The sequence below is a fragment of the Zingiber officinale genome, chromosome 6B, assembly GCF_018446385.1.
Source record: "Zingiber officinale cultivar Zhangliang chromosome 6B, Zo_v1.1, whole genome shotgun sequence".
NCBI lineage: Eukaryota > Viridiplantae > Streptophyta > Magnoliopsida > Zingiberales > Zingiberaceae > Zingiber > Zingiber officinale.
This window is the reverse complement of record NC_055996.1, coordinates 91,311,559-91,325,148: the sequence shown is the minus strand read 5'-3', so window position 1 is coordinate 91,325,148 and position 13,590 is coordinate 91,311,559.

Sequence of the window (13,590 nt, the reverse complement as noted above, 5' to 3'; positions counted from 1 at the left end):
ATATAGTTATAAAGAGAAATAAAGTGATTATCTGTTATCGTGCATTAGTTGGCAATTTATATACTTTAAATCTAATTTCTCCCACAAAGCAAAATATGGAAATTTATAACACATCTTCTAACACTAATAAGAGAAAACAACCTTCGGAAATGAACCAAGCATATCTTTGGCATCTAAGGCTTGGTCATATTAACTTAAGTAGGATTCAAAGGCTTATAGCCGATGGACTCTTGGGTTTATTAGAGTTGGAAAATTTTCCAACTTGTGAATCTTGCTTGGAAGGTAAAATGACCAAGAGGCCTTTTAAGGCCAAGGGGTATAGAGCCAAAGAAGTGTTAGAATTGATTCATTCTGATTTGTGTGGTCCTATGTCTATCCAGGCAAGAGGTGGTTTTGAATATTTTGTCTCTTTTATAGACGATTATTCAAGATACGGATACATTTACCTAATGTGCCATAAGTCCGAGTGCTTTGATAAGTTCAAAGAGTACGAGACTGATGTGGAGAAACGACTAGGTAAAAGTATCAAGACACTACGATCTGATCGTGGTGGCGAATACCTCTTAGGAGAGTTTAGGAATTACTTATCAGAGGCAGGGATTCAATCCCAATTATCCGCACCTGGTACACCCCAACAGAATGGTGTGGCAGAATGAAGGAATAGGACTCTTATGGAGATGGTTAGATCGATGATGAGTTATTCAGAATTACCAAATTCGTTTTGGGGATACGCTCTGGAAACGGCAGCGCACATTCTGAACTTAGTACCTTCTAAATCAGTATCTTCTACTCCCACAGAATTGTGGAATGGGCGAAAACCCAGTTTAAGACATATTCGGATTTGGGGTAGTTCAGCACATGTGCTAAAACCAGATGTTGATAAGTTAGAATCTTGTACAGAAGTTCGCGTGTTTGTGGGTTATCCCAGAGGAACGAAAGGTGGTTTTTTTTGTAGTCCTAAAGACTAGAAGGTCATTGTTAGCACCAATGCCCAGTTTTTAGAAGAAGACTATATAATGGATCACAAGCCTAGTAGCAAAGTTGTTCTAGAAGAACTTAGAGAGGATACGTCTACTTTAGTACCAACAGTACAAGATGAAGTACCACAAGAGACTGCAACACGTGTCACACATGATACACAACCATAGACGGTGCCTCGTCGTAGTGGGAGAGTTGTGAGGGAACCTGAGAGATTCATGTTTTTGGGAGAGTCTTCGGACTTGATCCCGGGTAAACATGAACCTGATCCCTGAACATTTGACGAACCCTCTATATCCGGGGACACAGAACCGCATATTGAGCCCTCGACATCTGGACACCCGCAGCCTTCCGGACATCCAGATCCTTTTAGGCATTCTTTTTCTTATGGCACGGGTTCCTCCAGATTTGACTTTTCTGATTTTCGTACTTCTCTAGAATCGCTCCACGAGAAGCATGATGCCCAACAAAGAATGTTGGAGGGCCGCTTTTCTTTATCAGATAATCAGTTTAGAGAAGTACAAGAGCACTTTCAGTTTACAAGGAACTTTCAGGGTCAAGTGGCCGAATTTGTCCAGGATTATGATACTGATCAAGCTAGAATGAGAGATTTTATGCAAAGCATGAGTGTAACTAGCCAACAAGTAGATGCTTTGTTTGAGTATCATATAATCCTGAGTGAAACTCTAGGTTTCCCTAGTTTTCCAGTTGGTTAACCACGACATAGGCACCCTTTTCCTCGTCCACCTCCACCTCCACCATATTGATTTCATCGGGACGATGAAAAGTTTGAGTCTGAGGGGAGTGTCAAACCTGATTTCTTTTTGTTTATTTGCTTGTTTTCTTATTTCTACAGGTGTAGTTTTTGTTTTACAGTTTATTTTGATTGTCTTGCTTTAGTGTTTGTTTTGATAGTCATTTGATTATCTTTTGAAATCTTAGGGCATACATCTTGAGAACATCAAACTTCACTTATATGCTTTCTTGTCTTCAAGATTAAATGTTAGCACGTTCATTATCTAGATTCATGATGTTGTAAATGATGCTAGTCGTAAGCTTCATGTACTTCTTTTCTCTATCTTGGGTATCATGAAATAAGCTAAGAATCATATGGACATGAGTTTTAGTTTTGGATTGACCTTAAGAATCTTACTCTCACTACACTTTGACTTGATGCTTGAATGGTTGATATCATTGAAATAGTCATGATTCATCTTGTTTGCTTAGTACTTGGTTTCCATGGTGATTTCTCAAACTTCATTTTGGTTACTGGATGAGGCTCAAATCATGTAAGCTCATTTGGAAAAATCAAAATATCCCAACATTTGTACTAAAGGTACACTTGTGAAATAAGATTTTCACAATGCAAATGCTTATGAAAAAAATGTGAAAGAAAAAGTAATAAAGAAAAAAATGAATAAGGGATATAAAAAACAGTTGTCGTGAGTGGAATCTAGCAAGTTACCCATTGAGACCGAGTTAGGTTACTGGGGAAATGACTGCTTAGCTTCTCTTGAGATTGAGCACGCCTTTGAGACCATGGGTTGATTGAGAAATATGAACCAAGTGTTTGGCAAGTAAGTGTCTATCACTGGTTACTTGTCCATCACTGAAAATATTAGGAACTCAAATTTGATGATGACTTGACTAGGACATAGATTGAAACTTGAAGGGTTTTAAGTACTTTTTGCACTAAGCACAAGATTCTTATGCTTGAGCCATACTTGACTTTATTTTCATGATCATGCTTGTCAGTGAAACTTTTTGATAGAGTTAGGGAAGTACATTATGGCTTATGAATGTGTTGTAGAACATATGAATGTAGATTGCAGCATTTTACTTGAGGGCAAGCAAAGGTTTAAGTTTGGGGGTGTGATGTGCGTAGATTGTATACACTTATTTGCATGTTTTGACGCACATTAATATATTTTGAGCATGCTTGATCTATGCATTTTCGTATTTTCAGCTTTCCTTTTTAGCATATTTACTCTCTTTGTTCGGAGATATGCTTTTGTGCATTTTTTGTACACAAGAGTCGAATTTGGTGAAGATTTCATGTTCAAGGCCAAACCTATAAGTAAAGTAAGGGGAGAAAGCACCTGGCCGTGTACCAGACACGGCCATGCCACAGAAGGGTGCTCAAGCCGTGTTGAGATCAGAGGTCGTGTGGCAGCAACAGGAAAGGAAGTAGGCTCGGCCGTGTGAACCTCACACGACCGTGAATTAGCGTGGCTTAAACCTTACATGGCCGTGTAGATCTACATGGCGTGTGGGATGACCAGAACTCAGCCTGATTGAGGCTATGCCGGGGTTTCAGAGAACAACTTCACTGGGGCAGTGTGTGCCAGGTTTCCAGAGGCAGGAGCAATACAGGCCGTGTAGATCTACACGACCGTGTGAAGGGGATATTGGAGATGTTTGCCATGACCGTGTCTCACACACGGCCGTGCAAGGCTGGCAGAGAGGAGAATGGGTAGGGTCGTGTGAACCTCACACGGCCGTGCCACGGGGCCGTGTGGCGCCCAAACCTCATCTCTATTTAAACCCTTCTTCAAGATTTAAAAGGGGATCTTCTCCCCCTTGGGAGAGAGCGAGATTTGGGGCTTTCCTTCCAATCTTGGGAGGATTTCTTAGCGATTTAAAGGCGGATCTTCAATGAAATCGACTCCGGGTACGTGGATTGGATCCGAAGACGAAGCTTCATGTTAGATAAGTTTTCTTCCTCTCCTCTTCTTGGATTGGGGAATCAAGAAATGCTTGTAATCTCTATATTTTTGAATTTCTCTCTTCGATTCATGGAGTAGATTTCCTTGTTCTAGGATGGAGGGAGTATTTGTATGATGAATTGATGTAAACTCTTGTGAATTTGTCATTTCCTTGTTTCTATGATATTGTCTTATTTGTATCAATTCAATCTTGGATGTATTGTTGTGATTTGGACCTAATTCACATTCTTGATTGATTGTTTGAATGTCTTGTGGATCTTGTAGAGATTATCTCTCACTCAATTTTTCGAGGGAAGCACGCGTAAGGTGTAAGCCCGTGTACGGACGTGTGAGGGATGAACTTTAGGAGGGAAGATAGGATAATTCAAGAATGTAGGATAGATGTATGCATTAATCTTTATATCTTATGGGTTGAGAGACAATGATTTCTATGTTGATTTTCCGAGGGATCTTCGTGACAGGAACATGCCCGTGTAAGGACAACATAGGCTCATATCTAATTGATCGCATTTAGGTATAGATTTTAGTCCTAAGCCGGTTGTCTATTGCAAGAGAGAACCGGCAACCTTCTATAAATGTTGGACAATTGAGAAATAGGGTTTGATAGATCATTTACATTGAGGAATCTTACAAAGAAACCAAAACTCCTAGAACATTCCTTTATCATAGCCCATAATCTTGTTTGTTGATCTTTCATTCCTATGTTTACTTTTCATTAGTTACATTTAGCTTTTGGAAACCAATTGATTAGTTGTTTAGCTAACTCGTGTTGAAACATTTCTAGTGCTTATTCCAGTCCCTATGGATACGATAATCTTTTATATTACTTGCGACATTTCCGTACACTTACGGAACGTAACACATAGCAAATACAACAATAAACTAAACTTAAACCTTTGCCCAAACATCAAAACCTAGGGTCACTAGATTTCTCCAACACTTACATCCTCGGGATGAAAATCTATAGAGATAGATCGAAAAGGTTGCTTGGTCTTTCATAGTCGACATATATAGACAGAGTACTAAAATGGTTTAGCATGTCTAAATCCAAGAAAGATTTCATACCTATGAGGCATGGAATTCAGCTTTCGAAGTTTATGTGCCCACACACAGAAGATGAGAGGATTTGCATGGATAAGATACCTTATACGTCCGTAATAGGATCTATCATGTATGCTATGTTATGTACAAGACCTGATGTATCATATGCTATGAGTGTTATGAGCAAATACAGTCTGATCCAGGAATGGTTCATTGGGTGGCTGTCAAGATGATCCTTAAGTACATAAGAAGAACTAAAGATTTGTTCTTAATTTATGGAGATGGTGATATGACCATATACAGATATACAGATGCTAGTTTTTAGATGGACAAGGATGACTCCAAGTCCCAGTCTGGATTCATATTCATATTAAATAGAGGCACAGTTAGTTGAAAAAGTTCTAAGCAAGATACTATTACAGATTCTACCTGTGAGGCGGAATACATTGTAGCTTCGGAAGCGGCAAAGGAAGTGACTTGGATCAAGAAGTTCGTTACTGAACTTGGAATGGTTCCATCCATTGTTGAAGCATTACCTGTTTACTGCGACAACACTAGAGCCATTGCACAAGCAAAGGAACCAAGGTCTCATTAGCGATCAAAACATGTGCTTTGTCGTTATCATCTGATAAGGGAGATCGTTAGTAGAAAATAAATACAATTAAAAAAAATTCCCACTGAAAGGAATCTAGCAGATCCTTTGACAAAGGCTATACCACAAAGCAAGTTTGAGAGTCACGTCTGTGCTTACGATTTAGGACACCGTGGCGATTGGCTTTAAGCCAAGTGAGAGTGTTAGAATTTGAGGGATATCCTAAGGCAATCGCCTTATGTTTTTTCTATTTTTTTTATAAGTATAGATTCACTATTTGAGTGTATATTATATATTTGATTGTCCTAAACTCATTTACTGAATGTCCATAATATAATTCATAGAATGAGAGAATTTGTGATTAGATCACAACTACTGATTATCTCTATATGTACAATTATGAATATATTGAAATTTTCCGAAGGTGTAGTCCGAAGGTGTTTGAATAGTTCACAAAAGATTCACTGCTCCTTGCGAGGAGACGTATACCCTATGGCCACTTGTTAGGATTATTACTCAAAGTCTTTGGTCAAAGCATCATATATTAAGAGTGTGAGACTCTTGTACACATGTACGAGTAATTTGAATCCATAGAACGAGGAAGTATTATTTGGACTAGGTGTGACGTAGTCAGCCTAGTGGGGACAAGACACATAGACCATGTCTTGAATCAAGTGGGTATAAGACGAGTGAAATGAACGAGACACGACTCACTATAGCTACTAAAGGGTTTAGAATTAATTCTAAGATCAACTATGATTTTCCAGCTAATTGAGGATCATGATATACTACTAGGTGTCACTCATTATCGTTCTATAATTAAGTAGTTAATTATGGACGACCAAGATAAACTGGAAACCTATTGGGTCACATGCACTAATAAGTCTCTAAAAGATGTAAAACAAGTTAAAGAATAATATTCTTAGATCAAGAGATAAATGTTTGGTTGGATTATACATAAGACAAATATGAAAATATTTGTCGCAATAGAAGTGCGGATGGGTCACATCTCTTATGGAAGAGTTGGATCATATTTGGTTTAATCATGAATTAGTCATGAACCAACTTGGTTTAGTTATGAACCAAATCAAGGAGTTAATGGGCTAATTTTTGGTTAAGCGATAATGGGTTGCATTTGTGCTTTCTAATCCAACTCATTAATGAGAGCTATATATTGATATGGTTGAGAGGAAATTATATACATGAGATCATTAATTGGCTTGTAAGATTTTTGGAAAACTTTAATCTAATTTTTCTTCTCCTTTTCCTTTCCCCTCTCTCTTTGCTACCACCAACAAGGGGAAGACTTTCCCCTTGTTATCGTGACCACCACAAGGGAGAAAACTCTCCCTTCTGTGCTTCTCTTCCTCTTCCTCTTGATCCCTCTTCTTCGCTCGTGGCTAGTAACTTCCGAAGGAGAGGCTTGTACTCAAAGAGTTGTTTTGAGGAGCTCAGTGTGGATATGAATAGAGGCGAGGTTCGACAACGCCGCTACGGTTGATGCCCTTCTCGTTACAGGTCATTCGTAAGGTATACCTAGCGTAAATTTACTTTTCATAAAAATTTAATTATGCGATCATGTTTGTCATGTTGTATCCTTGTATGCGTGTGGTGCGTGTGATGTAATAATTTAGGAATTATTATTATTTTATTTTTCACTGTGCATGTTTACAAAACATGTTTTAGTACATACCGCATCGGGCATATCCCAATAGTTATAAGCGAGCTTGCCCTCGTTCCTATTCTAGACTCTCATACCGCTCAGCCGAGTTATAAGCGAACATGCCCTCGCGCTTATCCTAGACTCTCATGCCTCTCGGTCGAGTTATAAGATAACATGCCTTGGAGTCTGTCCTAAACTCTCACATCGTCCGACCGAGTTATAAGTGAGCATGACCTTGTGCCTGTGTTTCAGACTCTCATGCCACTCGATAGAGTTATAAGCGAGTCTGTCCTCACGCATATCCTAGACTTTCGGCCAATCGGCAGAGTTATAAGTGAGCCTGCTCTCGTGCCTGTCAAGGCTCTTGTGCCATTTGGTTGAGTTATAAGTAAGCATGTTCTCACGCTCGTCCCTGACTCTCGTGTAGCTTGTCCGAGTATAAGCGAGTCCGCTCTCGTACTCGTTCTAGACTCTTGTGCAGCTAGACCGAGTTATAAGCGAGTCTGCTCTCGTGATTGTCCTAGACTCACGTGCCTCTCGACCAAGTTAGAAGCGAGCATGCCCTCGCGCCCGTCCCAGACTCTCATGATGTTTGGCCAAGTTATAAGCGAGCCTTCCCTTACACCTATGTCCTAGACTCTCGTGTTGTCCGGCCGAGTTATAAGCGATCTTGCTCTCACGCATGTCTTAGACTTTCGTATTGCTCGATCGAGTTATAAGCGAGTATGCACTCGTGCCCATCTCAGACTCTCACACTGTCCAACCGAGTTATAAGCGAGCCTGCCCTCATGCCTATGTTCCATACTCTCATGTCGTCCGACCAAGTTATAAACGAGTCTGCTCTCGTGCCCATTCCAACCTCTCGTGCCACTTAGTGGAGATATAAACAAGCCTACCCTCATACCCATCCCAGACTCTCATGCCACTCGGTCGAGTTATAAGCGAGCTTGTCCTTGCGCCCGTCCCAGACTCTCGCACCGTCCGGCTGAGTTATAAGCGAGCACGCCCTCATGCTTGTGTTCTAGATTCTCATGCTGCTCAACTGAGTTATAAGTGAGCTTGCCCTCGCTCTTGTCCCGAACTCTTGTGTAGCTCGGCCAAGTTATAAGCGAGCATGCTCTCACCCCTGTCCTAGCCTCTCGTGCCACTTAGCCAAGTTCTAAGCTAGCCTGCTCTCATGTCTGTCCTACACTCCTGTGCCACTTGGCTGAGTTATAAGTGAGTCTACCCTCACGCCTATCCCAGACTCTCATACCACTCGGCCGAGTTATAAGCGAGTCTACTCTCGCACCTATCCCAGACTCTCGTATCGCTCGACCGAGTTATAAGTGAGCCTGCCCTTGCACCTATGTTCTAGACTTTCTCACTATCCGACCGAGTTATAAGTGAGCCTACTCTCGTGCCTATATTCCAGACTCTCATGCCACTCGGCCGAGTTATAAGTGGAGTTACTCTCATGCCTATTCTCAACTCTTACCACAACTACAAACTATTCAAATGGGCAATACTCCCAGCATAAAAATCGAATAGCAAAAATAGGACCGAGCATCTAAGCCAATGACACTAAAGAACATGAGTGTCTAGATAGTTGAGCTGGCAGCCTCTTTCGACTAGACTTGAAGAGAAGGCTAGTGATACAACAATTAAGGTGGGACTCTCAAAGTTGGATTCGGCATCAAGTCGGATGATGTAACGGTCAAACTCAAGAAGAGGTAAACTCTTGGGTTGTATTGATGCCATACCGAAATAAGTCCAATGTCACCGCCGAGTACTCTAGCCAATCATACCAAAAAACCTATCAAACATGCTAGGCAAATCGTTCGACTGGACCGAACTCTATATTCAAGTATAGTGGCTGAATGCAAAATGAACCCCCGATATAAAGTCCAAACGGAGATATTATCCGAGTGGATTTTGAATGCCTAGTATAAACCCGGTCGGCTCAAAGGCCAATTGGACCTTAAGGGCTCAACTCACCACTTCTCCAAATTGAAGGTTCTCAACTAACATCCATCTAGCCCCAGAACCGGTTATACCTACAGGATTCGGCTTCCCACTCATGGGTATAACCCTTAGCTTACATCCGCCTGACCCCAACGTCGGTCAGAGATCAGGGGCCTAGTTTCCCACATGAGCATGACTTCTAGTCTACAACCGGTCAACCCAAAGATAATCGGACTCTCTCTAGGTGACAATATTGCCAAAGAATCATAAGAACCTATCAACTAATATGTCATTACTCTGACATATATTATTTTGACGTATGCATGCAATGGAGCCTTCCTCCGCCTATAGGAAGGCTGTCATACCTACTCCACCACTCAACATACTCTGATACCAGATATTCTCTACTATCTCATTAATGCGGAGGTTATGAGAGGTGGTATAATAAGGAGAATCTTCTCTATTGGCCAAGTACGTACATGAAAGTATATGCATCCCGCACACTCGTGCACTTACACTATTGTTCTACTGTTCATTATCTTCTCCACTTTTCACTCGGCTACTATTCTGACTTGAGCGTCGGAGTGCTTGCGTTAGAGACTCATTCATTGGTTCTTTCTCTAATATTCCCGTTAGCTCTGTCTGTGGTGTGCGCAAGTCCGTAGCTCTTAGCTCCAGGATCGCTTAGCGTCATCTCCTTCCATCTCAGAGTATTCTCCCAGTCAACATACAAGCCACCTCGACGCCACCCCTAGCTAGCGTGTCATCTCCCCTGCTTTCAGACAAGATTAAGGAGTATTTTTATATATGATATAGCGAATAAGGTAGGGTGGGTCCTCAAAGTTAGTGTCGAAGTCAAGAAAAATAGTTGATATAGTGGTCAAAGTCAAGGAGGGTCATTACTCAGGACTAACATGGTCACGTGGCTCTACCGAATAGTCCAGCCGATTGGACATTTTGTCCGATCAAATCTCGAGTACCCTCGGCTTGATGGAATTCCGAGCCGTCTTAGTTCAATTCAGAACCGAGTCCTCTCAATCTGATTGAATATACTAGACGTAGCAAGACTCCTTGTCCGAATGGATGTTGAGTCCTCAAAAAGGTCGAGTCCTCAAGATTGTCAACATTCCTTAACCGACCCGAACTCTTTGTCCAAGAGAATGTCAAGTCCTCAAAGAGACCAAGTCCTCAAGATGGTCAACAATCCTTAGCCGACCTGACCCCCGTCTGAGAACGAGGTTCAACTAGATGTTAGAGGGACTCACTGGCCTATCATCAAAGCGTATTAATGGTCTATTAATCCAACGACCTGTTGGACCGAGACACACGTGAGGGGGGTGAATTATGTAGTTTTTAAAAACTCATCTTTTTACATTTTAAAATAAGAGTATGCAACGGAGAAAGAAATATACAGAAACGGAAAAAGACACGAACATAAGGATTTACTTGGTTCAGAGCCTTCGGTGACTCAGGTCCCGTAGACCTATCGATGGATAATTCACCAAAAGTCTCTTCCTGAATCACCGAAAGAGGTGATCAAATACAAGAGATAGGGACAGTATAATAGCCTACACTTCCCCTTTTTAAAGCAGTAATAAAAAGTGCAACACTTAATAAAATATTACCAACAATTAAGAGTGCTCGTGTGTTGCTGTCGGTCTATAGGAGATGATCGGATGACTCAGAAGGGTAGCTTAGTGGTAGACAGACTTCTATGAAATAGCAGCAGGAAGACGGAGTAGTCGGAAAGCTAATCGGACGCATAGAAGCTTGTTTAGTAGTTGTCTTTAATGGCTTGGGCGAAACACCCTTTGAAAGGTTGTGGAAGGTGTCTTCTATAGCCTTGAAGGTGCTTCCAATATAAGAAAACTAATCTTGAACAGCCCGGTCCTTATCTTCGACGAAGTCTAAATTTTATCTTGTGGAAGACGTCTTCCATAGCACTGAAGGTGTCTTCCATGAACAGTGCGAAGGTGCCTTCCATACCATGGAAGATGTCTCGGGCACTGTTCATCCGAGATCTTTTGAGTTCCTTTTGCCCTGCAAAATATGTTAATACAACAATATAAAGTATACCATGCAAGACAAAGTTTAGCATAATCATAGTAAGAAGTAGTAATTATATCCTGGCTCCTCGAGAGAAGGATCTAGTCAGGATTTCAATTTAAGTTTCTAAAATGGACCTAAATTAGACCGACGCATAATGTCCCTTCGAACGGGGATGCGTCCTCACATAGTCACTCTCCTCCAGTGACTTATCTCTACTTACCAAGTGTAGAGTTATCTTCAGAATCACACATTCGGACTTTGGGAATCAAACATCCTGACCTACTGGAATCACACATTCGGTCTTCTCCAATCGAGAATCGCACAACCCAATCCTTTCCAGAATCTCACATCTGGACTTTAACCTATTGGGAATCGAACATCCTGACTTGTCAGAATCACCACTACAAGAAAAAAGCTAATAGACAACGCTTTAAAACCATTGTCTATGTGGCTGAAAAAGCGTTGTTAAAAGCACTATTGTTAAAAATCTGCTCAAAGATAACGCTTTAAAAGCATTGTCATTTGTAGCAAAGACAACGCTTTTGCAACGCTTTAAAAGCGTTATCATTTTTTACAAAGACAACGCATAAAAAGAGTTGTCTTTGTTAAAGACAATATATAAAAAGCGTTGTCTTTGTTAAAGATAACGCATAAAAAGCGTTGTCTTTTTTAGCAAAGACAACAGTTTTACAATGCATAAAAAAGCGTTGTTTTTTTTTATAAAAGATAAGAAGTTTAAACTATTATCTTTTAATACCAAAGACAAATAAAAGATAAATAAAAATAAATATATTTCAATCAACAACATATTATTAAATAAATCAATATAGAAATTATTATCCTTACACTTCTATAACAAACATAACTACTTGCATACAAAGAAATTTTAATTAGGAGACACTCAAAACTACTCCTATCGACTACATCTTATTACATGAACTTAAAGAATCTTGATAGATACTACTTATCCTCTTGACTTGAATGTTCTTTACTCATTGGCTTTAACCATCTTCTCGTTTAAATCCCAAAGCCTTCTTAATAGTTCTTCGTCGAAGTACTTTCCAATCACACCCTTAAGGTTTGGATGCAGTGCCACATAGCATGTAGTTGCTACTCCTATAATCATCCATATTCGAGTTGTTTAGCTGGATCGGAGTTTCTGAATACCTCCATTCACCATTCAAAATATCTGAAAAGACACTGCATGTAAAATTTCCAAAATCTCAATATTTAATGAAAGTCAACAGGAATAAGCAAACGACATGTGAAATTTTCATAATCTCAACTTCTATCATCCAAGAAGTCAAAACTTTATTTCAAAAAAGTTAAGAAATTGATGCATCAGAACAAAGTCAACTGGAATAAAACTATCAACTAAACATAAAGGCAAACATAGGGAAAGTAAATACCTTGCAGATGACATGTAAGATTGTTTCTGTAGTCCACATGACAAGGTCTAACTAGAATAACTAGTATCTGTTCTATGTAGTTGTTTATAGATTCACAATGTTGAGATACAGACTCAGTCAAAGTTTTGTCACCCAAAACTAACTCTAGCAATGATGCAAATTCATTTTGTGGGAAAAGAAAATAATATATGAACAAAGAAAATTCAAGTATCAGATAATAGACATGAAATATGAAATACGAGAAAAAATAATATTCAAAATATAAATCAATTCAGTATGCTTACACAACTTCTAAAAAAATAAAATAACTAACAGATTCAAGATAACAAGAATTTGAGCAGACTGAGTTCTTAAAAGAAACCTTATTATGAGATAATCATCCAATGACAAACTATATATGCATGTCAACAATTTGCAAGGGAAAATAGGAAACTCACTTGTTCGTAGTCTGGATTTTTGATCCAATCTAACCTAGAGCATGGAAAGTAAAAACACATCAAGTAAATATCTAGTGAAACAAAAACTAGAGCATGTAACAAAACCTAAACTAATTGCATTCAAATAAAGAACAAACATCATGGGAACATAAATCACTAAACTAACAAGCATTACATAGAATTAAACTAAAGAAATTGTATCAACTAAAACCTATATAATGGAAGAGACATTTAATCAAACACTTGATAGGCATGAGTCAATGAAATCATAATGTGTGCAAATTGAAACATAGGAGGTCAAATTAATACAAGCACTTAACATTCACATAAAACATGACTCAACATGAAAGACAACATGAAGTAAAACATAGAACGAAACCTAAAGCATGAAATGAAATCTAATCTAACCTAACGGCATCCAAATGAAGAACGAGGACTTAAAGAAATTGAAAGAACAAGACAAGAAAGAATTAAGCTAAGTAAAATGCATCAAATTAAACCTAACTACTTGAAGAGACATTTCACCGAATACCTACTATGCATGAAACAAATAAAGCAAGATGAGTGCAATTCAAACAGAGGGAATTAGGTTCAATACAAGCATTCAAACAAAACTCTGCTGGTGGCTACACACTTCGACACGACCATGGTGAACGACTCTTCACTTGAAGAAACCCTCTCCAAATGAAGTTGGCAAGCTGTGGAAATGCACTGCGAAATGGAATGAATAGCCGAACCTCTCTCTGCTCTG